Source organism: Pelodiscus sinensis, chromosome 2 (assembly GCF_049634645.1).
Source record: "Pelodiscus sinensis isolate JC-2024 chromosome 2, ASM4963464v1, whole genome shotgun sequence".
Lineage (NCBI taxonomy): Eukaryota > Metazoa > Chordata > Testudines > Trionychidae > Pelodiscus > Pelodiscus sinensis.
The window spans coordinates 208,491,018-208,518,686 of record NC_134712.1 but is presented as its reverse complement, the minus strand read 5'-3'; positions in this window follow the sequence as shown (position 1 = coordinate 208,518,686).

The following is a 27,669-nucleotide window of genomic DNA, read 5'->3' as shown; positions in this document are numbered from 1 at the left end:
ACTAAGGCAAATACTCCCTCCCTGAATATTTATATGGCTTATTTTACTACCCTTCTGCCATTACTGGTGTCATGGAATCAGACAAACTCTGAATGCTGTAATGTTTGTCCTTTAAAATAGAGGTCACTCATAATCTAAAAGCCTGCTGCTAAAGGATGCCAAAACAATACAGTGGAATTCAGTGCTACCAAACAATGCTTTTAGATATCTCCTGTCTTGTGGGTAGCAAACCAACTTTCCTAAAGTAAGTATCCATTTATGCTTTTGCATGGGCCCTCACTCGCAATGAACAAGTGCTGTAGCCATTTGGAACTCAGTTCTTTGATTGTCTTGGATTTGAAAATGCAACCACTGTTTCCAGTGGACTGCAGAAGGTAGAAGGCCAAATTCGAAGTCCCTTACTTAGCCTTTTTCTCAGCACTTGCTAAGGCAAGCTCTTGTCAAGCCTGGCCCTTGACCTTTGCCCCAAAAGACCATAAATTGTTGGAATGTTAACTAATATAATAGTGACATAAATTTGTTTACCTGCCTCAATGTTAAGTATATAATATATCAGCAAAGCTCACACTCTCATTCTCAAATGGAGATTTGATTTGTGAGTTTATCTTTGATATAGAGTGCGTTTATTTGCTTGATCCACATGTAGAAAATGTGTAATGATCAAGAAGGGTTTTGTAAAATGATTCCATTAATCTAATTCCATTACACATATAGAGGTGAGCCTTAAAAACATTCCAGTTGCCTCAGATAAACGTTTTCAGATAGATGACCTTGGTATTGGCAGTATTTTCTATAGAAGTGTACTAGATTTCCCTTTTCCTTTCAGTTGGATTCTGTTTAGGTGGGTTACAAAGTGGAAGAATGAAAAATAAAATTGTTGGTGTTCTTAGATAGTTTACTTCCTGTGGTGGAAGTGAAGAGACAAACACTTCTGTATGGAGGTTATTTTCTGTACTAAAGGGTTTCCAGTTTTACATACAATGTGGTCTTACCTCATTCATTCATATACTCTTCATGCAAGAGCAAACTTTTTCATTTTGTGGTACCTTACCCTGATTTTTAGGATGAATGTGGCCAGTTTTTAAGAATGAATAGTATACAGATAGAGTGATTCAGCATATTAGCTGTTCTGTTCTATTCCATATAGAGTATTTTATTTTACTCATCACCATAGTATTTGAACACCTTCCATTAAGGCAGTAAGCAACATAATTACACATTTGTCATGTTATTTGCTTTGTCATCCTCTGGAGGAGAAACATGTGCAGTTGAATGTCTTGTTTGAGGGATTTTTGTTTTGTTTTGTATCGCCTGTTTGGGTTTTGTTTGTTTTTTATTGGGTTTTTGGGGTTTTTTTTGTTTTTTTAATTGATTTTGTTATTTTCAAAAAGACTACTGAATAAAATATTGGAACACTATCCAATGGTGATATTTGAGCATCCCTGAAAAGATGAAAGAATCACATACAAAACTTGACCCTGTACAGCATATTTGTGATATTTTCTATATTAAGCATATTATAAAAAAAATGATTGGGTAGAAAAATACACGGGCACCACCTGTAGTACTATTGGAGAATGAGCATAATGAAAATTGTTGTCTTCAAACAACTAGAAATTTTGGCCCAGTTAAATCAATAGGAGTTTTGCCATTGACTTCCATGATAACAGAATTTCACTTTTTGTTTCCTCAGAGATGCCCACAGAAATGCCAGCACCAAAATTAAAAAATCTTGAGTTAGTCCCCAAAAATTAGTTTAAAAATTAGCTTTAAAATAGTTAAAGTTAAAATAGTAATTTGGAGGCCTTTTTATTGTGCTTTTTTAGAACTTTTAGGGGTCACATTTGCTGACTTTTCTCCACAACCATGAGAGCAATTTTTTTATATATAAAAACTGTGATTTTTGAATAACCACCTGACTCCAGAAGTTGGGGCCTTGAGAAAATGCCAAATATGATGACTCATGATGATGTCATAGATTGGCTATACTGCACCAATTCATACTTTTTTATCTTTGCACAGTTTCAAGAGAAGTACTGTGCACAGAAGATACTAAAGAGTCCCACTTATTGCAAAAGACTTCATCTAGGATTTAAACTTTAGCCATTTCTACATGGTCAGTTACTGCTAGACAACCTTGTGCACTGTAGAGTCTGACGGTGAATTGCCATACAGTAACTTATGTAGAGAAGGCCTGACTTGCACCCACCTATGCATTCCACTTGCACTTATAAGAGATGGCAAAATCTTGAATACTCTGCTATCAGGAGCAGCTCTAGACAAGCTGCTGGCAACTGGCGCCCTAGGCGAATCGGTGGTCGGCATGTGATTAGCTCTCCTGCCTCCAAACCCCTCAACGGCCATTTAATTTGGCATCCTAGGTAACCGCCTAGTTCGCTCCTATGGATGGGCCACCACTGCCTGCTATGTATACATGTAAGCTTTCAGGGTCAATGCCACTGTAGGCATATGTTTTCCACAGGTACTTGCCACAAGTAGGCTGAAGAAAAATTAGCAAAGAGCTTGTTGAGAATTTACCAATTACTGCAAAGCTAGCATTGTGGTATTGTACCAGTTGAGTGTAGAGAGACATATGATTATTGCCAATCATTTTCCGAAGCAGGAGTGAAAATGAAATTTGTACAAACATGCCAGCTCTCTCAGGCTGAATCTTGCATAGATGAGCAACAGTGCTTTGACTTTCAATAGGCTGAAGGAGAAATGTTTAATCATGACACAAGAAGGAAGACATTTCAAGGTTGACTTTGATGGGAGTTTCAGGAGCTTCCTCAGGATTAAACTTTAAAGGAGAAAATTTACTTCCTTTTAAGCACAGCAGATCATTTTATTGCCCTACAATGAGCCATTCCCATCAGAGTAATTATTTCAATGAGGGGAAAAAAAAAGCTTAGGCCACATTTTGATCAAGAAACTGGCCACATATGTTAACTCTGTTCCTTAATTTATAATAAAATTAATTGCTTTGACTCCAGCCCATCCTTTTCCATTGTGTTTCAAATTTTCTGTTTCTCATTCTACTTGAATCTAAATTGTCTTGTGTGTGTGTGTGTGTGTGTGTGGCTTGTCTAGAGAATTTACAATTGTGTCTTCTTTGTATTGATTCAGTAACTTGAGAAGGGTATAGTCAGACTGACATTACCTTCCCTGGCTAGAACTGCGATCCCAGATAGAACTGGATAGAAATTCATCTGAAAAAATCCCTAGAGTGATTTTTCATTTACTTAAAGATATTTAAGGGCTTGTGAAAATGGGTACAGACTGGTATCATGGCAACAGCAATTGAGAAGATTTCTTTCAGATCCCACTGGGCATCTGTAGTTCTTCTGAGAATCATGTCCAATCAGCATTTGTTATATTTTTTGTAGCTTGTAACTTTCAGAAGATTCAAGAAAGAGCCACTAACTATGAGCTAGATGTTTGGCTGTCATAAATCACTCTGCATAGCTCCATTGTTTGGTGTACTCTTTTTCTAAATATTGCATACTTTGTACCATAGCCAATTTTCATTAACTAACCATTTGAATGTGAATTTTAATTTGCTTTATCCATGCTTACATTTATTCTGTGTTAATTTGCCAAGGACATTGAAGTGGCTGAGTTATACTCGAAGACAATTAATTTCAAGCTTGCAGTCACCTGTATTTGAACATCCTATTGAAGTCATATTTGCATAAAGTTTAAGTACATGCTTAAGTATCATGTGGTACCAAGGCCTTAGACAGCAATGGGATGGGGCTCTTAAAACTCCTGAGTCTAACCACAAAGACAAACAAGTCAGACAAGGATCTGAGTGCTTACTTTGCATCTAGACCCTCATTGGACGAACGTGCAGTTATTATGGACTACATTTTGTCATAAGGACACAGTCCATAGTAAAGGGCAATATATAGCTTCAATGCTCGTGGAGCATCACAGGAAGGGAACTGTGGAAGAAAACGTCAGAATTAACTCCCTGTTCCCCAGGAACTCTCCAGTGGGAGTAACTTCCTGCTAGCCAAAATTGATGGCATCTTTGCAATTAGGACTGTAAGATTGGGTACATCTACACTACATGCCTCTGTCGGCAGAGGCATGTAGATTTGTTTATTTAGCAAAGGTAAATGAAGCTGCGATTTAAATGATCGCGGCTTCATTTACATTTACATGGCTGCCGCGCTGAGCCGACAAACAGCTGATCAGCTGTTTGTCGGCTCAGCGCGGCAGACATGTAAATGTAAATGAAGCCGCGATCATTTAAATCATGGCTTCATTTACCTTTGCCTACAACCCTAATCTACATGCCTCTGCCGACAGAGGCATGTAGTCTAGACACAGCCATTATGTCTACACTATGGTGGTTTTTCCAGGATACCTAAGGTATCCCGGAAAAACTCCACTGCATCCAGGGAATGCATCTGCTCTTTCGCGTTTTTTTTTTTGTGTGGAAGAGCAGACATGCTTTTTCAGAAACCCTGTCTTCCTCCTCCCACAAGGAAAAAGGGCTCTTCCAAAAGAGGAGGTTTTTCTGAAATTTGGCCCATGACAAATTTTGGAAAAGCTTCTTCCAAAAAAAAAACTATTGGAAAAAGGTACACAAATTATGGAGAGCATTATGCGTACCTTTTTCTGATAGACCAGTGGGTCTAGACATAGCCTAAACATACACACAATTACTTGGTGAGAATTTGATGAGAAAAAAATAATTCTGCCTCTGGTTGTAGATATTAGAGGAGTTTCATTTTCCCAGTAATGGTGCCTTGTTGAAACCTAGATAGTCCTGAAATTGGTTCAATTTATTTTAAAATTTCCTAATCCCGCTGACTGTTAAGTAACAGCACCAGTTTTGGGCAAGAAGCACTGAATATTCATAGCAAACTTTTCACAGTAATGGAGACTTTGGTTAACAAATTCACACAGAATTTGTTGAATGATGGATACCTTAGAAGAAACCACATTCTGCTTGTGAGCCTCATGCTGGGAGTGAAAAGGAGATTGAATTTGTTAAATAAATATTTGCAGCGAGCTAGAGACACTCAGTGATACTAACTGCAAAATATAAATTGTAGATTTTTCCAGTTTTAAGGGGAAAGTGGCAAGGAACTAAATTCACAGATGAAGTATTTTAGGGCTTGATCCTGCAAAGTGCTGACCTGTCAGGCTCCAATCCAGCCAGTCCCCAAAAATTCATAAACATAAAGCAAAACACATGCTGGATAGAGACAGAGTGCTCAGTAGCTTGTAGGACTGAGCCCTTAATGGGTAATTCCAGATAAATTAATTCATCAAGAATAGCTGTTCAGATAAAGTGGAGCCCAAGTGTTTATTTTCCACTGCTCCATTTTCCATCTTCCTCTCAGAGGACAGCAGAAAAGATTTACTTGAGCTTTAAAAGATCAAATTGTGGCTAAGCAACTGAGCAATGCAATTTCTCAAAGCTTGCAATCATCTCCATTGAGGGTAGAATCACTTGTCTTGAGCAGTAGCAATTCATCACCATCTATTGGTATATTCTTCATTACCAAGAGCTTATCAAATTATTGGGGCTTCAGTATTAGGCTGCCACTACTTACCTAAGAATGGATTTTGCCTTTGAATTATTTTTTCCCCTTCCAGGGATTTGGTAATGGATCCTGGGAACTGCAGGGTAGTTCCAAAGAATTTTACAGTACATGTGTCAGAGATGAATGATTACTGAATCGATCTCATAATGCTTAGTCTAATGGTGTGTAATTACTTCATTTAAACGACTAGTTCATCATAATGGAAAGCTCCCTGTACTCTAAAAAAATGCCTTTTATAAATCTCTGCATGTAACAGGTGAAGAGATTGGTATGTAACTTCACACTGAGAAATCATGAGTACAGTCTTTGACGACAACTCACTCCTCATTGCCATACGTCCAAATAAGTACAGAGGAACCACTTGAGAATTTCTGTAATAAGCTTGCCATCTGCCCACAAAGCAGGAAAAATCTTCCTTGTTTCAGTTCATTTTGAAGGCAGGCTCAGACACTTGGCACTCACATGGGCTCTGTCATGTGAAGCAGAAGATGAAGAAATATATTCAGTATATTCTAGAAAATGCACATCCCACTGTATCTCTACATGTCTCTGTGATTCTGATCATCATAAACCTTATTTTGATCTGGGCATAAATCTAATCTTTTATTCGTTTCATGCTTTTCTGAGCATAAGAATGAGGAATAACCTTTATGATGCTGGATAAACTAAACTGCTAAAAGAAAATAGTATGGGGAAATTGGCATCTCAAGCTGTTTCAGTGTTAGTAAGCTCTTAGTGTGAAATGTGTTTGGCCCAAAGTCATCTTGGTAGAGAAATCTTTTTGGCTAGCTCATTTATTGGAACCCTTGTTAAATTTTGTGGAAGCACCTGCTTGTGAACAATTTACAAAGAAGCTCATGAAGCATCTTAAATAGCTGAAAGTAAGTAGAGCAGTTTTTGCATGTGGGAGATGGAAGAGGATCAAATTGCTTTAGGGATTAGAAATGTTTCTCCTAGGTGGGTTGCAGCAAAGACAATGTCCTCATCTTAATATTCCTATTCTGAATCTTTATGTTGTACTGCTCTGTGTCTTGTCACATCAGCCCCGCAGTATCACATTACAGAAGGTAGCATTACCCTGCATGACAGGTGCAGCTGGATGTGATATGCCACATCATGGTCTTTCAGCTCAATAAAAGAGGCTGTTTTCCAAGAAATGTGATCAACAAAATCTGTTTATACTTTAATAATGGCTGGGGGAGGAGGAGAGGAGGGAGGATGAAGTTTCCTGCTTATCAGCAAAGCAAGTATTTGAATACACCGTTTTACTTAGCAATTCCTTAATGAAAAGTGACTTCCTTTAATTTAGTTGATCCTTTACACCTGCATGTGCATCTCTCCTGAGTATTTTGGTTCTGAAAAAAAATGTGTCACTTTGGTTGTTTGCTTTGTTGATTTTATTAAAATGTACCAATTAACTCTTTACACATTAGAACTCAGATGAACTGCTAGTGCCAGACACAGGTCTGTAAAGGAGTTTAAAAAATGCTCAGTTAGGGCCAGCAATACTCACACCTTTTAGACGACCAATCATCAGAAGGCAAGACCACCATATTCCATTAAGCACATTCTGATATAGGCAGAAATAGTAAAAGTTCAAAAGTGACTAGTAACTCTTCCTGTGCAACTTGAGCCCTGATTTATAAACAGTATAGATCAGCTACCCTCTGAGAAGCTGTATCAATTTAGGTGGCACAGTTCCTTAAAATCATTAGTCACTTTTGAAAGTCTTTGAGAAAGTTTGTGTTACTTTGTGTTATTTATTGTTACTTCAATCAGAATTTTGAACCTGATTCTAGTCAGTGAAATTTACTCCCTGTTATTTATCTGTAAGCCACATAAATACATTTGTTTGAAATGTAAAAAAAAAAAAAAAAAAAAGCTTGACGATCCATGCTAGATATAAACTGCTCCTTGGGATCAAATCCATCCAAGCAGCAGTTAGTGAGACTATGACAGCTATTTGATTAAAGAAAACATAAGATTTCATTTAAACTCTCTGTGAATTTAACTCTTTATCATCCTGTCCAAATCCTGAAAGGATGGTTTCTTTTTCTTGCAATAGCCTTTAATTCAATTTAAATATCCAGCTTGACCACTTGTCCTAAATACTGTAGGACCATGAATTTCACATTCCCTTCAAAAGGGAGTTTTCAATCTTCTTGTGGAAATATTCTTTCTGGCATGCTAAATTCCCTCTAATCCATGAGCACTTCTATCTTTCACTAGAGGATCATTGTAAAGACAGACAATCACCCATTCTGTTTGCTGGAGGAAAGGTGCAGTGAAATGATACCAAGGAAAGCGGATAATCCACTCATGTTTACATTTTAGATATTTCCCACCAGAGTCCCCTGGAAGATGGGACAAAGAAGATGCTTTGACAAGTGCTGTTCTTTCATAGGAATTCCCTTGATGAATTTATTCCAAAGTATCAGAGAATTTACTCCTGCTATTCATTTCAGTAATTAGATTTGGAGCATGCTGTACCACATGCATGTTTATGGTAATCACTGTTAAATCAAATGGTGATCTTTTCTCCCCCCTTCCCATTTTTGTTTCATGAATACTGCCACAGCATCTGCCAAAGATCTTGTAGTTTCCTCGTTTCAAAGACAAAAAGAAATTCTAGTCAACAGAATATGGTGGAGAAAAGAAAGACGAGAAAACAATGAAGCAAAAATGAAATGAGGGAGAAGGAAACACATGCAGATAACACTCTCATGGGGAATCTTCAAACAAATGGTATAGTATAAAAATACTGAAAGAAAATTTAGCATGAGCAAGACATCAAGTCTAAACAAATTTGAAGAGAAAAGCTAGTTAGGGAAGAAGTGCAAAAATATAAACAACAGAGGATGAAAGGAATATTTATATATTTTTATTCAAATATTTTATTTTCTACAGTAACAGAGAAACCATTAAAAATGCACAGGCCACTTGTCAGACTGGGGTGCTGAGTAAGCAGAAACTGTGTTTTAACTGTCATTGTGTATAATAATATATGGAGATATGCCTATCTCATAGAACTGCAAGGGACCTTGAGAGGTCATCGAGTCCAGGCTCCTGCCCACACGGCAGAAAGCTAATACAAGTTAAAGCCATAAACACCAAAACATTTCTTTTTAAAACAGAATTTTAAAGTTGTTTCATATCATTTCCCCCTTCACAGCTAAGAATATAGGTCCAAAACCTTACTCTTTAGAAAGTTCTTCCTCAAGAACTATCCCAGTCACTCAATGGGAGTTTTGCCTCCATGAAATCTCAGTAATTAATACTAATAGTGAACTAACAACTTCAGGATTTATCCCATAATTTCTGACAATATATCAGGCCATCATATTTTCTGACCATATATATGCCATCATCGTATCTCTGCAGTACATACATGCCATAAAGAAGTAGCATATGTTTGGGGTATTTAATGCTGTCTTTAAATAACTGCAAATCCTTGGAGAGTAAGACTTCTTCTATGACTGGAACAGCAATGGAACACAGCAGTGCAAGCTTCCCAGCAATTTGTTTCACTTTTGGGCTGGACTACCTCTAAGGACACACTACATGTCTGCTCAGTGTTTAGCCTCTTTCCTAAAACTGCCAACAATGGTGAAATTAATCGCTTTTAATTTTTTTTTATAGGATATGGACAGTTGATTGCCCTGACCTGGAATGAGACCATCCACACATTTCATGTAGGCCACTAAACAGACACCAAACAGCCAGTCGGGGTCAGATTAAAATTAGTCATCTAAAAAGAAAAGGCTGCTTATCACCTTAGCAGTCCTGAGCAATGTTTTTTAACCGGATAAATCAAATCAGTGCGCACTGATAACTGTATTTTTGCTGTCATCAGACCAGCTAATATAATTACCGCTGTCATCATTTCATGCCCCAACCCATTATCTGAGATTCCTGAAATTTTAAGAAGTTCTACAAATGAAATTTCACACTCTGTTATTTTTGCTAAACCCTGACCCTGTTTAAAAATCTCACTCTTTTTTTTGGCTAGATTTAAGTGAATTGAGCAGGAAAATGACCAGCTGTTTAGATTACCACTCAAATCCTCTCATGAATTTTTAAAGGTAGGGATTTTCCAGGAACCAACATCAAATGAAGGATCAAATGCCTTCTATTACAGAATAAGAATGTGTTGTTTAAAATCCCCAGAAATTATAGTCTTTGAGAGCCATCTGGACCCACATGCTATGCAGAAGAGAAAAAACACAAAGGAAGCTCTGATTAATTTTAATGCAGACTGAAAAGACTTGTATTTAAACACAGTTTTATTAAGTTAGTATTGTTTCTACTTGGAGCTTTCAAGATCTGTATCACCGTTTTGACTATATTTATATTTTCCCCATTTTAGGAAAGTCTTAATGTCTTTAATATTTTCATACTAATGAATTCTTATGGTTATGACATTTATATAGTACTCTGAAATATATTTTGATTAATTCACCATATTTTTTTACTAATTCCCTTCATTAATGTTTAATGTTGTCATTATGGTTTGCTGCTTTTATCTTTGGGGGAAAATACACCATATTTATGGAAGTTTGAACATGTTTGCCCTTTTCCCATGAAAAACACAGTGAGATCTGTAATTAAAATTCATCTCACAACCTTTCATCTACTGGTTATTAATTTAATTAATCTGGTCTGGGCTGATAGTTGGTATAAACTTTTGGTGACTTATATGATGTTGGTATCTAGCCACCACTAACTCATACACATTTTTGCACTTTCAAAAGTGAGTAGTCTTTTTAACTGCCACTACTTGAACTCCTTTAAGGAACCTATTTTTTTCTGAAAGTGCCCTGCACCTGTCTTCTGAAAATCAGGCCTTTTTAAGAAGTCTCAAATTGGTCAAAACAAGGTGAGGCAAGCAAAATCATGTCACTTAACAACTGAGTCTTACATGTGCACATCTATAAAAAGGGAAACTTCCAGTATCCCAAAATAGCCGTGCAGTGTAGATGTACCCTTAGATAGGATATCAAGACTTGTGGATAAGGGAGAAGTGGCGGACGTAGAATACCTAGACTTTAGTAAGGCATTTGACATGGTTTCATATGACCTTCTGATCAACAAACTAGGGAAATGCAACCTAGATGGGGCTACTATAAGGTGGGTGCATAACTGGCTTGATAACCATTCTCAGAGAGTAGTTATTAGTTATTCACAGACATGCTGGAAGGGCATAATAAGTGGTGTTCCACAGGGGTCAGTTTTGAGACAGGTTCTGTTCAATATCTTCATCAATGATTTAGATAATAACAAGGGCTATGTCTAGACTGCAAGTCTCTTTCGAAAGAGGCTTTTTCGAAAGATACTTTCGAAAAAGCCTGTTTCGAAAGAGAGCGTCTAGACTGCACACGGAACTTTCGAAAAAGCAAGCCGCAGAGAGTCTGGATGCTCTCTTTCTAAAAAGCCCTGTTTGCTTTCAAGAACACCTTTTTTCGAAAGAGCACTTTCAAAAAAAGGCGGTCTTCCTCGTGGAATTAGGTTTACCGCCGTCGAAAGAAAAGCCACATTCTTTCGATTTAATTTTGAAAGAACACGGCTGCAGTCTAGACACAGGTGAAGTTTTTTCGAAAAAAGGCTACTTTTTTCGAAAAAACCCCTGAGTCTGGACACAGCCATAGAGAATACACTTATAAAGTGTGCAGATGATCAGGGGCAGATGATCATTTTGCGGGGCCCAAGGCAGTCCAATTTCGTGGGGCCCCCCCTTTGCCACGGTGCATGCGCAGTGGCGCCACGTGCATGCGCGTGGCTTCTTGAACCATGGGGCCCAGGGCGGCTGCCCCGCTCGCCCTGCCCTATATCCGCTCCTGCAGATGATTCCAAGCTGGGAGGGGTTGCAAGTGCTTTGGAAGATAGGGTCATAAATCAAAATGATCTGAATAATCTGGAGAAATGGTCTTAGGTAAATAGGATGAAATTTAGTAAGGACAAATGCAAAGTACTCCACTTAGGAAGGAACAATCTGTTTCACACATACAGAATGGGAAGTGACAGTCTAGAAAGGAGTACTGCATAAAGGAATCTAGGGGTCATAGTGGACCACAAGTTAAACATGAGTCAGCAGTGTGACACTGTTGCAAAAAAAAGCAAATATGATTCTGGGATGCATTAACAGGAGTATTGTGAGCAAGACACGAGAAGTCATTCTTCTGCTCTACTCTGCACTAATTAGGCCTCAATTGGAGTATTGTGTCCAGGTCTTGGCACCACATTTCAAGAAAGATGTGGAAAAATTGGAGAAGGCCTGGAGAAGAGCAACAAAAATTATTAAAGGTTTAAAAAACATGACCTATGAGCAAAGACTGAAAGAACTGGGCTTGTTTAGTCTATAAAAGAGAAGTTTGAGAGGGGACACGATAACTTTTTTCAAGTATCTAAAAGGGTATTACAAGGAAGAGGGAGAAAAATTGTTCTCCTTGGCGTCTGAGGATAGGAGATTAATTTAATCAATGGGCTTAAATTAAAGCATGAAAGGTTTAGGTTGGACATTATGACATTTGTTCTTCCTAATTGTCTGGGTGTTTAAACACTCGAATAAATTGCCTCCAGATATTGTGGAATTTCCATCACTGCAGCTATTTAAGAGCAGGTTAGACAGACACTTGTCAGGGATGATCTAGACAGTGCTTGGTCCTTCCATGAGGGAAGGGGACTAGACTTAATGATCTCTCGAGATCCCTTCCAGTTCTATGATTCTATGTGTCAGCCGATGGTCAGGGCAGTGTGTGTGTGTGTGTGTGTGTGTGTGTGTGTTACACCCGAGTCTTCAACTGCTGGGACACAAGGTCTCATCGCAGCGGGCAGCCTAGGGAAGGCTGACGAGTGCCCTGGAAAGTTTAACAACCATGTCTTTGACTGCTAGGACTTCGCGGTGGGCAGCCAACAGGCTGACAGATGGCCCAGAGTTTACAGGGAGAGTTTATTACACCTCAGACTTTGACTGCTAGGATACATGATCCCTTCGCAGCAGGCAGCCTAGGGAAGGCTGAGAGATGCCCCTATGGATCTGTCCTCTGGAAGCGACACAATCCAAATGCCCAGCTCTGCCTGTATCTGTCCCTTATGACCGGCTGGAGTTCTTTTAAATTGTGCTTGGTTCTGTTACAGCAACTGAAGGAGTCAGGTTAAAGGCTTAAACAGTTAGGCTGTGTCTACACTGGCCGCCTATTACGGAATAGGCATGCTAATGTAGCACTTGGGAAAAGGCAAATCCGTGGGGGACTTAAATATCCTCCGCGGCATTTGCATTTTCATGGCCGCCGCTTTTTTCCGGCTTGGAGATAAGCCGGAGAAAAGCGTCTAGACTGGCGCGATCCTCCGGAATAAAGCCCTATTCTGGAGGATCTCTTATTCCCACTTGCAAGTAGGAATAAGAGATCCTCCGGAATAGGGCTTTATTCCGGAGGATCGCGCCAGTCTGGACCCTTTTCTCCGGCTTATCTCCAAGCCGGAAAAAAGCGGCGGCCATGAAAATGCAAATGCTGCGGGGGATATTTAAATCCCCCGCGGATTTGCCTTTTCCCAAGTGCTACATTAGCATGCCTATTCCGTAATAGGCGGCCAGTGTAGACGTAGCCTTATAGGTTTATTAAAGAGGCTTATAAATCATATGGTTACAATGGCTATTGCTCTATTTCTTAACTGCTAGCAAATACAGATCTTAAAATGGTTACAAAGGAAAAAGGAAGGTAGAAAATAATGGTACCAAGAGACAGCTTAATCTTTAAAAAGCTCTATTCTATGCATGCACTAAAACAAAAGGACACATACGGGTACAATTTTTACCCCCTTCTGCGTCGCTTGGTCCTAGTGTGTCAGGCCAGGATCGGTCCCTCAATTCCTCGGAAAGACGAAATACGAGGTGGGCACCCCTATGGAACCTCAGGAGGCAATGCACCTAACCCGACCAGCAGGAAAAGGGTGGATTGGCACTCGAAGTGAGTGTGCTGCTGGACCCATCTTTATACCCATGGGGTCACGCATTTCTCTCTCTTATCTGTGATGCCAAATGGTACTGGTCTGTCTTTGGGTACGTCTAGACTACAGGGTTTTGTCGACAGAAGTTTTGTCGACAGATACTGTCGACAAAGCTTCTGTCGACAAAGAGCGTCTAGACTACAGCCAGTTTTGTCGACAAAGCAAGCTGCTTTGTTGACAAAACCCTGTAGTCTAGACACAACCCTACATGCAATAACACCTTCTGTCAACAGAACTCTGTCGACAGAAGGTGTTGTGCCTCGTAAAATGAGGTTTACCAGGGTTGTGATTTCAGTCCTTGTAGAGGCCATTTAGGGATCTGGGGCAAAAATTCATCATGGATGGTACTTGGTCCTGCTGAGAAGGTAGGGGACTGGACTCAATGACCTTTCAAGGTCCCTTCTGGTTCTAGGAGATAGGCAATCTCCATCATTTAACTCTTGATCAACTAAACACATCCGCAATATGCTGAAATTCCTTGAGGCTGAGGGTCTTGTCAAACCTATTATTGGGCACAGTGTTGTTATTGCATCAAGATAAGGAAACTTTCTTTGCTCCAATCTTAACCTGCACACCTTCTTCATGCTCTGGAAGTCACTCGGGTTCCTAGTGTGAGGATCTGAAGATAATGTGTGATTGTTGTGACTTGCACTTTTAGTCAGGTCCTTAAACTCAGAAGGAACTCCAGGGAACACATCTGCTCTTCCGACATCTTTTGCAGAACAGCAGATGAGCTCTTTTGGAAGCCAATGTATTTCTTGTTTCACAAGGAAGAAGGGCTCTTCTGAAAGAGAAGGTTTTTCCAAAATTTGGCCCAGTGTAGGTGGGCCATATTTTGGAAAAGCCTCTTCTGAAAAAAAAATTGGAAAAAGGTATTTAAATTGTGGAGTGCAATTTGTGTACCTTTTTCCAATTAAACTCCATACTCTCAATGTAGCCTCAGTGTGGCTATGTCTATCCTGGTGGCTTCTTGCACGAGAACATCTTGCGCAAGAGTTCTTGTACAAGAACTCTTGCACGAAAACACATCCACACTGCCATGTGCCACATGTGCTTTTGCACAAGAGCATCCATGGCAGTGTGGCTGCTCTCTTGCACAAGAAACCTCTGATTTAGCCATAGGACTTTCTTGCGTAAGAAACTCCTGTTGCGCGTCCATACTGCCCTCTTGCGCAAGAGCTCTTGTGCAAGACGACTTACACCTGTTAGAAAGGAGCATAGCTCTTGCACAAGAAGCCCTCTCTTACCACACTTTACTGTAAATCTTCTTGTGCAAAAGCAAGTGGGCAGTGTGGACACTCTGCGGAAGAACGGCCCTTCTTGTGCAATAACCCGCCAGTGTAGACATAGCCTGGGAACAGAGGCTTGGTCCCTTCCCTCCCTCCCCCGCCCCTCACAATTTTTCACCCCTGATGCTCTGGCTAATAAGTAGGCTTGGTAGAATGTACTTTTTACTTTTTGTAACTTTGTGTAATAAATGTTATAAGCTTTTTGTGTCTCTATAATTTTCACAGTTGTGGGAAATTACGAGGGGAGGCCAGATAATTTTTTATCGACAGTAGAAGTTGAGATTCAAAGAGTTCAAGTTTTAGAACTGTTAAAACACAAACAGAGAGACATAATGGGTGAGGTAATATCTTTTCTGATTTTGGACCAACGTTGGTTGGTGAGAGATTAGCCCTTTTGAGCTCCAGAGACCTGGAGAAGAGCTCTTGAGGGTTCCAAAGATTGTCTTTCATCAACCATATTTGATCCAATTAAAAATATTACCTCACTCACCTTGTGGTTCTCCTGGTACCAACATGACTACAACAAAACTGCAAAACCACTAAATATCAATATCACTTGTCAAGATACACACAATTAATATCCTAAAAATGACCAGTAAAAATTATTACTGATGGAGATATTTTAGGATTTGTGGTACTGTGAAATCAGCAGCTAATTTCTAAGTTATTTGAGAAAAAAAATATTAGAGATTTCAGGTGCCCAAGTATCCTCTGGTATTACAGTTAAAGTCACCTCGCCACACCAAAAAATCTGTTATGGCATCCCTGGTGAGTCAGGAGTGGCCAGAGAGCTGCAGGAGAGCCATGGGCTCAGGCAAGATGCAGCCCCCAACTGACAGCATGGAGCTCGGTCTGCACTACAGGCCAAGCACTGGGCATAAGGAGCAAGTGCAGTTGAAGCAAGGGAGCTGCCAGGGCTTCTGCAGAGCAACTCAAACTGTGGAGGAAAAACCCCACTGAAGGGTGAGTGACACACATAGTTTCTCACCCACTGTTTCATTTCACAATCTGATGCCATTCAAACACAGCAACCTGCCTTCTCCTAGTAGCTCTGAAAGGAAGGGCTTGGCCCAAAAGGACTAATCATGACAATTCCCTTTGCAAGGAGCAGAAACAATGGAAGGCCCAGCACACAGGGGAGCAAAGGACTGAGCAGCTTCTTTCACATGCTCCAAGGACACGCCTTGTCCCTTAATCTCCTGAGACTCCAATTCCACCCTCTGTCTATGGAGAACACTGTCTCTCACAATCTCACCTGTCACAAGCAGTGTCACAGTTTTCAGCAGCAAAAGCATCTTGCTGAGCAACAGTTTGTATTTTTTCTTATTCATTAGTTTAGTGTTTACTTTAATGTTTAGATTCTGACACTTGATTATTTAAATAGAATTTAATCATTTTTTGTCATTTTTTAATAAATTTATGAAAACTTTTGAGATTCCCCCTTTGTTTCTGAAATGTTCACTAACATTACAACATACTTGAACTCAAGGGGCACCAAAATACAAGTTCACCCAGGGCATTGTTTTCCCTAAAGATGGTCCTGTGCAACCCTCTGTAAAAATAGTGTTGTAGGACTCCATATTGGAAACAGATCTGTGAACATAACTTCAGGAGAATTGGTTGAAACAATAACTGAAAATTTTAAAAAAACCTCAATAAACAGAGATGAATGGATTTTAATCCAAGATAGGATCATGATGCAATCATAGAAATGTAGGGCAGGGAGGGAAAGACCTCTTTTGTTCTGTTATAGTAAAACTGGGAAGAAGAAAATATCTTTAATTAAAGCTCTTCATTTAGGGCTGGCCTTTTGTGGGGAATGAAATCTCAAATTGCTCTTAGAATTGTTCCTTTGAAGACATATGGGAGACATGGAACAGTTGAACAGAATAGTAAGCATCAGGAGTTAACAGATATGCAATGGGACCATTCAAGGTGAAGAAAACAATATAAAAGGCATACAAGCAGCATGGGGAAACTTTCAGTGCAGCTGCTTGCACAGAGGATTTTTCCGGTAGATTAAAAAAAAATTAGTCTCCAGGGCTATCAGACTAGTTTGTTCACAAACACCGAATTGTATTTTTAAAAATATTTCAATGCACATTAGCCACTTTGTGTTTTCACATTGCATGAGAGTCTTGTTTCTGATTTCATGCTAGTAGATGCTTATTCTTTAATATTTGTGTTGCTTCCTAGGCTAGTTCAACTAACGTTAGAGCCCAATTGGACCAGCAGTCTGACACCAAGGTTTCTACACTCCTGATTAGTTCAGAGGCTGAGGGGTGAATTTCTGCCCTTTTTCACACCTTTGAGACCCCTAATGACCTCAATACTCAAGATATCAGCAGAATTTCACAGACATTGCAGAGGGGAGTATTTGGCTTAATTAATTCAGCTGCATGTTGACTCTTGTACTTTGGTTCTTTCTTCCTTTTCTTACCCTTTTCCCTCAGAATATGAAGTAAATAATTCATTTTTTTTACATAGCACACAATTAACTGAAATACTTTTTTTTTAACTAGATGGGTCTTGTCTAAAACCCACTGAAGTCAATTGAAGGACTTCCATTGGTGTCAGCCAGCATTGGAACAGGACCCATATGCAGAAGACTCTAGGAGCGGGGTCATATTTAGTCCATCTCTTTCCTGTAGTTGTTTTACCAGCAAGATAACTAAGAAATTTACTGCTGCTTAGGAAATTGCTCTCTGATAAGAATAGTAGCAAGATAGATTCAGTCAATAGAAATGGTTATCAGGTAAATAGAACATGAGTCTTCTCTACCTATGTGTTTTTCTACATTTAATAATTTGAACCTGAACTACTACTAAATATCATTTCAATTTTTTTACTTATGTTAGGACTTTACAGTGAAATTAGTACAGTATTATGAGACTTTAGCACTAATTTTTATCTTTTCTTCAACACAGCTGTATTAATTAGTAGGAATTTGCAGTGTTCATGTTTCAGACTGTCTTGGCTCCTATGCATCTATGATGTCTCACATTGATCCACAGGACCATGTTTCTTACTAACAGTCTTGGCACAAATGTCAATCAAAGTCCAACTGACACATCTGGAATAGAATATGGTCCAAGATATTGATAGTAGATGCTGGATTATGAGCCTTCAGTTCCCACTTGTGCAAATACAGAGTTATGTGGGATAAAAGAGGGCAAACATTTTGCAATGCAAATATCTACATGCAAACTAAATTTTTAAATGTTCCAACACCTAGGCACATCCAGGTACACTCCTGTCATGAATCCGCATGCTGTGCTTTCGTTAAAAGCAAATTTTTACAAGGACTTTTGATTTCAGATATGTTTATGTATGTATTCACTCATTGCATTTTATTTGAAAGTATGTCAGATGATCTTTATTTGAGTCATCATGCAGTGTTTGAGACTCTATACCATTGGTAATAGCACTGTGGCGGTTCACCAAGATTAGCCACTAGCAGGCTGCTGCTGCCATATTTACCTGCATGGCCACAGGCACTGGCGATCACAGCTCCCATTGGCTGCATATTGCCATTCCAGCACATGGTAGTGGCAAAAAGTGGCGTGGACCAGGACACCACTTCCAGCAGCTCCCATTTGCCATGGATTTCCATTCCTAGCTATTGGGCGTTGCAGAAAGTGGTGTTCCCATCTGAGTACTTCCTGCCACTCCCATTTGTTGGAACAGCAATCTGCGGCCAATGGGAGCTCTGATCACCAGTACCTATGACTGACCAGGTAAATAGAGCAGCGGTGCCTTGCCAGGGGCTAACCCAGATGAACTGTCACAGTGTTATTACTCACCTTGGTAGAGGGGTCAAACACTACATGATAATTCAAAAAACATCATCTGATATGGGGATCTAACTCTGGTAAACTGGATCTGGACAGCTCTATACTCTGATGGTACGTCTAGACTACATGGCTCTGTCGATGGAACCATGTAAACTAGTTTACTTGGCATAGTCAAAGAAGTGGGGATTTAAATAATCCCCGCTTCATTAAAATAAAAATGGCCACCGCGCTGTGCCAACGATCAGCTGATCCGGCACAGCGCGGCAGTTTAGACGTGGCACGGTTGACAAAGGCTCTGAAGCATCTGGCTCTGATCCCTGTCTGATCCCTGCCAAAAAGGCTTCCTTTGTCAACCGTGCCGCGTCTAGACTGCCGCGCTGTGCCAGATCAGCTGATCGTCGGCACAGCATGGTGGCCATTTTTATTTTAATGAAGCAAGGATTATTTAAATACCCTCTTCTTTGACTATGCTGAGTAAACTATTTTACATAGCCCCATCGATGGAGCCATGTAGACTAGACATACCCTGAGTGTTCCTTAATCTCTGACTTTTAGATGCTAAGACTTGCTGAAAAAAGATAGGACTCTTGATAAACTGCTGTGTGTTGTTCATTCTCTCTGAAGGATCTGGCTCTGATCCCTGTCAGAAAACAGGATACTGAGAAGATGGACAGACCATTGGTCTGATCCAGCATGGCCATTCTTATATTCTTTTATATTTGTTAATTTATTTTAAACATATAAATGTTACACTCCTGATCTGTGCTCCACTAGCTATAGGAACCTATATTTCCTTTAAATGTTACATTGGTGGTTGTAAGCTGTGAAACACTGATGGAGCAAAAGCTATAGCATGCATCAGTTTTGTTTCTTTTATACTAATTTTAGTATCAAGTTTAATAGCTCAGGATTTCCCACAAAATTGGAAGCTTTAATTATAAAACCCTACAAGGGAAGTCTATATTACAAACACTGAAAACCCTACAGGACTACTGTGATACAATACTTATGCATTTACACTTTTCTTACCATTTTCCCTACTCCTAATATTGAGATTGAAAGTAGATTTCTAATTTTTATTCCACTCATTACTAAACAGGACCACTGAGGTCACAGCAAATAAAGCAGTATGAGTTAATGAGAACAGCTTTAGCAAAAGAGGAGGTGTTTCTCAAAGTACATCAAGTGCTTCACATATATTAAGAAACCCCAGCTGAATTGATTTAATAATGTTGGGATTTACACAATTATTACAGAACCTTCATTATTCACCCAGTCTGCACATACCACAGCACAAATGAACATCTCAGTCTGGTGGTATTAACATTGCCATTTTCTAACCCATTCCCAGGCCATCTGCTACATGCTGATCATTCACTGCTTTAACATTTAACAGTTACCCAACTGCAACTTAGCAGATTTGTGTACTTTTGAAAACAGCTGGTTTAATAACTGCTTCAGAGCTTTTGGATAAAGAAATTATTTTGTAGTGCTTTATAATAGTCTCCTCTTTTATTAAAAAAAACAGTGCCTCTGAGGGAAGGCTATACCACTTGCTCTGTGTATTCATTTGCAACTCTTCATATTATTTCTTGTCATATTTGGGGAAATGGTGTGGATATTTATAGAACAATAATTTAAGGAATCTCTTTTACCTGCCTGGCTTATTTTCTACTAGCTCTCAGGTGCAATACTAGACTTTGTCTGATACAGCATTAAGGCCTACTGTTAACGTATCTCTAAAGTCACAGACTTGGGGTTTGTAACATGGATTGTCACAAACTTTAGCTGTAAAATCATATTACAACAGTAGCTTCTGGAGTAAATGAAGAAAGGCCTGCTGATGGGAGGGAGGGCAAAAGGGAACAACTGCACTGAAATTGCCACCAGAACCCTGGGTGGTACATTCCAAGTGGTAGTAAGAGCCAGCTGGGGAAGATGTGCCATGGTGTAAGCCAGTGGCATGCAATAATATCTGAAGGGGGGCCACTTCACAAATTTCAGAAGTGGCCATGGGCTGACCTGGAAGGGGCGGGGCCTTGGGCAAAAGGGGCAGGGTTGAGAGCTACCCTAATGGGAGCTTTGCTAGGGAGCCAGAGACTCACAAGCCCTTTCAACTGCTTCTATTAAAAGGGCTCGCGCCTTCACTGGGGCTTCCAAGGAAGATACTGGGAAGACACGGACCCTTTAAATAGAAGCTGTTCAAAGGGCTCGTGCATCTCTGGCTCCCAGGCAATGCTCTGGGAGGGGGGAGGGGGACCTGGAACTGCCTCACGGACCAGATACGGCCCACTAAGAGGCTTTTGGCCATCCCTGGTCTAAGTGGTTCTGATGACTGGCTACAGCCACCCACACCCTTCTGCATGAGGCCCTGCCCCCTCCAGGAGCGTGGAGCTACCTTCCCACCTTGCACAGGGGTCCAGCAATTCTGTTGCGCTCCCCACCCCAACCTGCCACATGACAGGAATATAACCTTTTGAAAATTCTGACCTACTTCAGACAATTGGAATGAGAAAATAAAGATCATTCTTCAGCCCTTGCTCTTATGTACCATGCCTTTATTTCCAAATATTAGCTATGACTGACTGGAACATAAAGATAAAACATCACTCTGCTCACTTCATACACTGAATATTGTAGGTTATCATAGTACATACATGGGATTCCTGTTAATTTCAGTAGACATTTTTAATTGCAATGGCAAAACATGAAGAAGTTGTCAGCATGGGGTTGTTGGTACCTATCTGTTCAATTACGTGGCAAAGACAAATTGCCTTCTATCTTTTGGTAGTTAATTAAAACGGTCTCCAAAACACACTGGCAGTTGTTATTAGTATTTAACAAATAGTGTTTGATGAAAGTGTTTAATTTTAACAACCAGCATTGAACTGGTTAAACAGACAAGACTAGTATCAATGTGCCACAAATGTGATGATTCATGGGCTTTCTTTAAAACACTTCTTCTCTTACACAGCCATCAATCAAAGTGACAGCATCTTTTAGATTAACTTTGGGTTCCCCAGCACAAATTAATTAATCTGTCCAGTACTTCCTATCTTACCGTTTCAATCAACCAACAAAAAAAGCCAATCAAGATTTCAATTCTTTGCTGATTAGCCAATAAACTGTGACAGTATATTTGTGACAGGATTTCTGTGGCTCTGGTAAAGGCTTATTTAGAAGGTAGCAAATTTCATGATCAGTCTTCACAGAAACAAATAGGGAATACAGCTTGCTGTCTTTTTTACCTTGATTTGTAATGGCTATAAATGAAAAATCAGCGCAGAACAAAAATAAACTGGAGAACTAGATCAACAGAAATAGAATTATACCTCAAAATATACATAAATACCTCAGAAAACATTATATAAATTATATGAAACCATGAAACAATAACACTCAGCTCCTATCATTTGAATGTGTGCACGGAGGTAGGTAAAACTGGGACTTTCAATGAACTATTCACAGCTAGCCACAATGTGGCATGTTCTGCATTGGTGTGAAAGGGGAGAAAGGAAGGTTGATTTTCTCCTGGACACAGAGGGCTTGACAAATTTTGATCTGTCTCGATGCTTGCACACACTGAGTGTAAATACCACTAGCACTTCACTGTGGAATGAGATAAGGAGAGAATTGGACTGGGTATGGCAGAAGAGAGTTAAAAATTATTCTGCATGCATTTAAATTGTAGCACAGTTCCCTCTCTGAGAGGCAGTTCCAAGAGCTCCCAAAAGAATTCTGCCTAACTTGTCTAGGGACTCCTGCTGCAAACTGACCCTCTGTACTATTGTTCCAGGGTAGTTTAATAACCAAACAGATCCCATATACATTGAAATGTGAATCTTGTAACATTGGCTCATCTAAGCTTTAATAGGAATTTAAGATGAAAGGCTAACTATTTCAGTTGCTTCTCCCGAAGCAGAACAACTCCATATCTCTACTTTTTCATGTTGTGTCTCTAAGGGTATGTCTACACTACCACCCTAGTTCGAACTAGGGTGGTAATGTAGGCAACTGGAGTTGCAAATGAAGCCCGGGATTTGAATTTCCCGGGCTTCATTTGCATAAAGCCGGGCGTTACCATTTTTAAATGTCTGCTAGTGCGGACTCTGTTTCACGTTTCACGAGGAGTAACGGTAGTTCGGACTAGGAAGCGTAGTCCGAACTACCTAGTCCGTGCCACGTGTAGCAGCGCGGCACGGAGTCCTCACTAGCGGACATTTAAAAATGGCGGCACCCAGCTTTATGCAAATGAAGCCCGGGAAATTCAAATCCCGGGCTTCATTTGCAACTCCAGTTGCCTACATTACCACCCTAGTTCGAACTAGGGTGGTAGTGTAGACATACCCTAAGTGCCTTCAGAGGCTTCTCACTGAAAAACAGTCTCTTGTTAGAAAACAATTTTTGAAGAGTCAAATTAGCTAATTTGACACTGACCAAAGGATCAGGATCAGGCCCAAAGACACACATTAGCTGAATGAAAGTCTGACTCTTTTCTCAGTGTAAGTGTGAAACTCCTGTAAATATGAAAAGATGTTTTTAAAGAGAATTATCTATTACACTACATCCAAATTGACAATAGTTGAAGAGTCTGTGGCAAAAATATTCTGCATAAGAGAAATATAAACCAATCCAATTTTGAAAAGCTGAGGAAATCCAGTTACATAGAGTGCAAATTATTATTGTACATATAGCATTACATTTTAATTGAATTCCTAAGTAAATGTTTAATACTTAAAATGACTTAAAAAACAACTAAACAACAGAGTATGAATGAGTAAAATTAGATTTCAAATTTCACAATTGCAATTCTGAACATAATATGCAGAGCATTATTAAAATGTCTCCTTCATTACAACCATTTTCCAATAAAAATTAATATAATTAGATATATTAGAATTTTTTAGGCATTAAAAAGTAGATTGATGATGAAGCATAAATTATTTAATGTAACTCTGGGTAAGAAATTACACAGAAACTATATTACAAGTTAAGCATAGTTGATTTTTGTATGATTTATTTAAGTTCAATTTTTCACCCATAATATAATAACCATTGTAACTGTCAATCAAGAGAATATTTACATACATGCAGATGAACTCCAGACTGTGGTTCATTGCCATCTGAGGGTGTCTACATTGTATGGTAGCTCAAAATAAGATATGCACTTTGAGCTATGCAAATTGCATATCTTCTTTTGATTTTATTTCAAAATAGCTTATTTCGTACTTTGGAACTGTCTACACAGCACCAAATTTCAAAATAACCCTCTATTCCAAAATGTCCCTTACTCCTTATGAATTGAGGTTTACAGGGATATTGGAATAGTGAGCCTGTTATATTTTGAAATAACGTGCTTGCTGTGATGACTTGGGATAGCTATTTCGGGATACTTCATTATCCCAAAATAGAGCTGCAGTATAGACCTAGCCTGAAAAAGCTTAAAAGTGGGTTGCATTTCACCTTTAGTTCACTTCTGTTTCATGCATGTGTGTTAATATCAGAAATCATGTAGCTAGAAATTCTTTCTTTTAGATAATTTTATCTGTCCACATATTCCTGTTTCTTATGTTCAGGTGACTCTGAAATAGCTGATAACGAACATGCTCATGTTATGCTGTATAACCTTAATATAGGAAGGCAAGGATTTTCAAAAGTATTATCTTGACTTTTAATGGAACTCATGCTTCTAAATCACTTTAGAAGTGTGTGAAATTCTCACTCCAAACATAAATAAGGCACTCAGGCCTTGTGTGAGATTCCATATATTGATATTGGCCAAGATTTTCAAAGAATGTTTGCCTATGACTAGGGCTCATAGATGGCAAATAATAAAGCTAAACTCTGTTGTCCATATCCTGACCTCATTGGGAGTTGCTGTGTAATGCTGTGATTATTGGGAGAATACTTGCATCAGAAATTGAACAGTCTGATTGCCTGGATGTCTGAGAACAAAGGACCTATGAGCGCTGCTGATTGACTGATTTACCTCACTGAAAAATCTGGCTCCAAATATTGAAGATCACATCAGACTTTATTCTCAGATTCAAAGCTGGGGCCCTTTAGTGGCAATACTTTTTATGGTTGTGAAATATTCACAGAGCAGAAACAGATTTTAAAAAATGAAGTAAGTGCCCATTTCATGACTGCCACCTTCTGAAACCACAGTAAGTCATGTCTATTTTGAAGAGTGGATGATTTCTTGAAATAATTTAGTGCTGTGAATCAATTTATCCTAAAACACTGAGCAACTATTGTTAAGGTTTGCTTTGACCAGAACAGCAGCTTTGATAGTGTCTGCACTTATTTGTCTTTTCTCCTCAAACACTCCATCCACTGAACTGTTTGTGTCTGTTGAATTCTGCTCAGTATAATATTATGTCTTTCCCAAATATTTTGTAACTAAATAAAAAAAATCATTTTGGTTGGTGAAATGATACTAGAAAATTTCAGGTGCCTCAAGAGCAGCTCCTGAGACACTGGGAGTTTATATGAAAAACAAGGATCGACATGGCAAAATTGAGATAAAAAAGGCCCTTTAAATTACACACTCAGATGCTTATCAAGATTTTTTTGAGGTTCCCTTTTTATTACTCTCTATTAGCCTGTGAATAGTAACAGTCTGCATTTTTAGAAAACCATTCACCAAATGGTCTCCCAACACTTCACAATTAATACATGCAGTCTCACAGAGCACATTGGCACATATGTAATATTCTCGGGTTTACAGATGAAGTGTTGGCAGCTCTCATGATTAGCTTACGGGCAATACAGTTTTAGGTCCGCTGGCCCCCATTGTGCAAGAAGTTTCAGTCTTTATGTGATTTCTAGATTTTTACAAGGCTCTCACAATAATTGGATGTCATCCCAGTTTCCCACCTCTGGGAAAAGAGCAGCTGATCAAAATTGATGCCGCTCTCCCCTACTTCCCTGAGGTGATGAGAGGAGTTTTAGGATGTGGTAGTGAGGGAGGGAGTGGGGTTCAGGGTGCAGAAAAAGTTCAGGATCTATTCCCTCCTCTTCCTCGCTCCTCCAATGACAAATGATTCATGTTCTTTCTGTTCTTCCTCCTCCCCTCTCAATCTCTCCAACACTAGGCCTGGGAAGGTCTGAGGGGATAAAGAATCCCTGGACCTGCTTCCTTGACCTGGCATGGGGAAGTAGAAGCTGCTGCACCTGCCTGCCCTTTCAGGGCTAAAAAAGGAGTGAAGAGCTCCCATAGGTGATCTGTGGGGCAGGTGGCACTGAACCGATGTGGCAACACTGGCTTGGGGGGTGATTAATTAATTTCTGTCTGGCGGATGGGCAGATATGGGGCCAGGCAGGAATGGAATTAATAAATGTTTGGGTCTGGGGGCAATCTTTGCATAAATCTCTGTAATTTTGATTTCTATTGAGACTTCCAGTGAGAGCTCTTGCAGCAGGGAGCAAAATTGCCCTATGCTGTATATTTGGGAGGCTGGCAATACTGTAATTGTCACACATACATTGGAGGTAGGCAGGGAGGCATTGTCCCACAATGTAAAGACATGCAAAATACAAGACAATTTAAAAATCTTATGATTTGGGGGGGGCAATCTGATGATTGGGGGGGTTGTCCGACTTGTGAACTTTTGTGGTGGATGACAGTTGAGGAAACTGATGAGCAGAGAGGGTGATTTATCCAAGGTCACACAGGAAACCTGTGACAGAAAAAGAAGCTGTTTCTGGACTTACAGTCCAGTGACTGAGCCACAAAACCAAGTCCTGCCTTGGGATTTATTGACAGATCCCAATGGATGGATCTACATTAAGCTGACCACTCCGGATTTTGTTGTTATTATTTTTATGATTTATTTGTGTTCTCATAGCACTGAGTAGCTCCAATCACAGATGAAGATCCCATTGTGAGACAGTCCCTTCCTCAAACAGCTTACAATTTCAGTGCCAGGTGAGAGACAACAAAAGGATACAGACATACCAATGAAGGACCACAGGGAAACAAGAAGACAATAGAGGTCAGAATAAAAAGGCTGTTATCTTAGCACACCAGCAACCTAACCACTGTCAAGTTTTCCAAGGCATCACAAAAAAGGAGAGAGTTAGTGGAGGATTTGAAGGAGGCTAATGAAATAGCTTTGCAGTTATTTAGAAGAATCTGCTCTCAAGCATAAAGAAGAGCATGGGAGAAAGCAGGAAAGTGAAATGTTGAAAATGTAAGAAGTTGGTATTAGAGAGCTGACATCGTGGGCTTATTGGAAATATGTGTCAACCTTTTGATACAGAATGAGGGATGATAGGTAGGATGGATATAGGAATGTATGCTCCAATGTCTTCAATGCTTTGGGATTAAAATGAACTTTTAAGCATGAAAATATAGCTGCAAAATTGTCTCATAGTTGTTTCATAAGTATGTTGCAAGAAGCTGTAAGAATGATAAGAAAAGGAGTTTGATTAAATATAGTGTAAGGCCTGCGTTACATGCTCAGTCATTGCTCTTTGTATTCATTCCACTCCCAGGAGCAACCTCTAGGAATACATTCCTGTTCTTGGGGTCTCACTGTAAAGTATAATCCTCTTCAAATCAGGATACTCTTACTCCAGTCCAACTCATCATCCTAAAGATGTGTTCCCATACTGGCTTAAATTTATCTCTTTCCTTGGCAGAGTGGTCCTAAGTTCATCTAAGTAAGTTCAGATGTAGTTTCCACAGAGTTTGGAATCCTTATCAGTCAATGTAGATTGTCTCCTGAGTCCTGTCCATTTTAGAGTGAACCATATCCATCATCTGGGCACTAAGGATCAAATTTTCAAGTACAGGCAGTCCCCGGGTTACGTACAAGATAGGGACTGTAGGTTTGTTCTTAAGTTGAATTTGTATGTAAGTCAGAACTGGTACATATTGTAGGGGAAACTCTAGCCAAACATTTCTCCAGAGCTCAGTTTTATTCTCCCACACCTCACTTCCCTCAGTCCTTTATTCTCAAGCTGAGGTGTCTGCTGAGAAAAGCCGCTCCGCGTCTCCCTGGTCTGCTGGGGGGG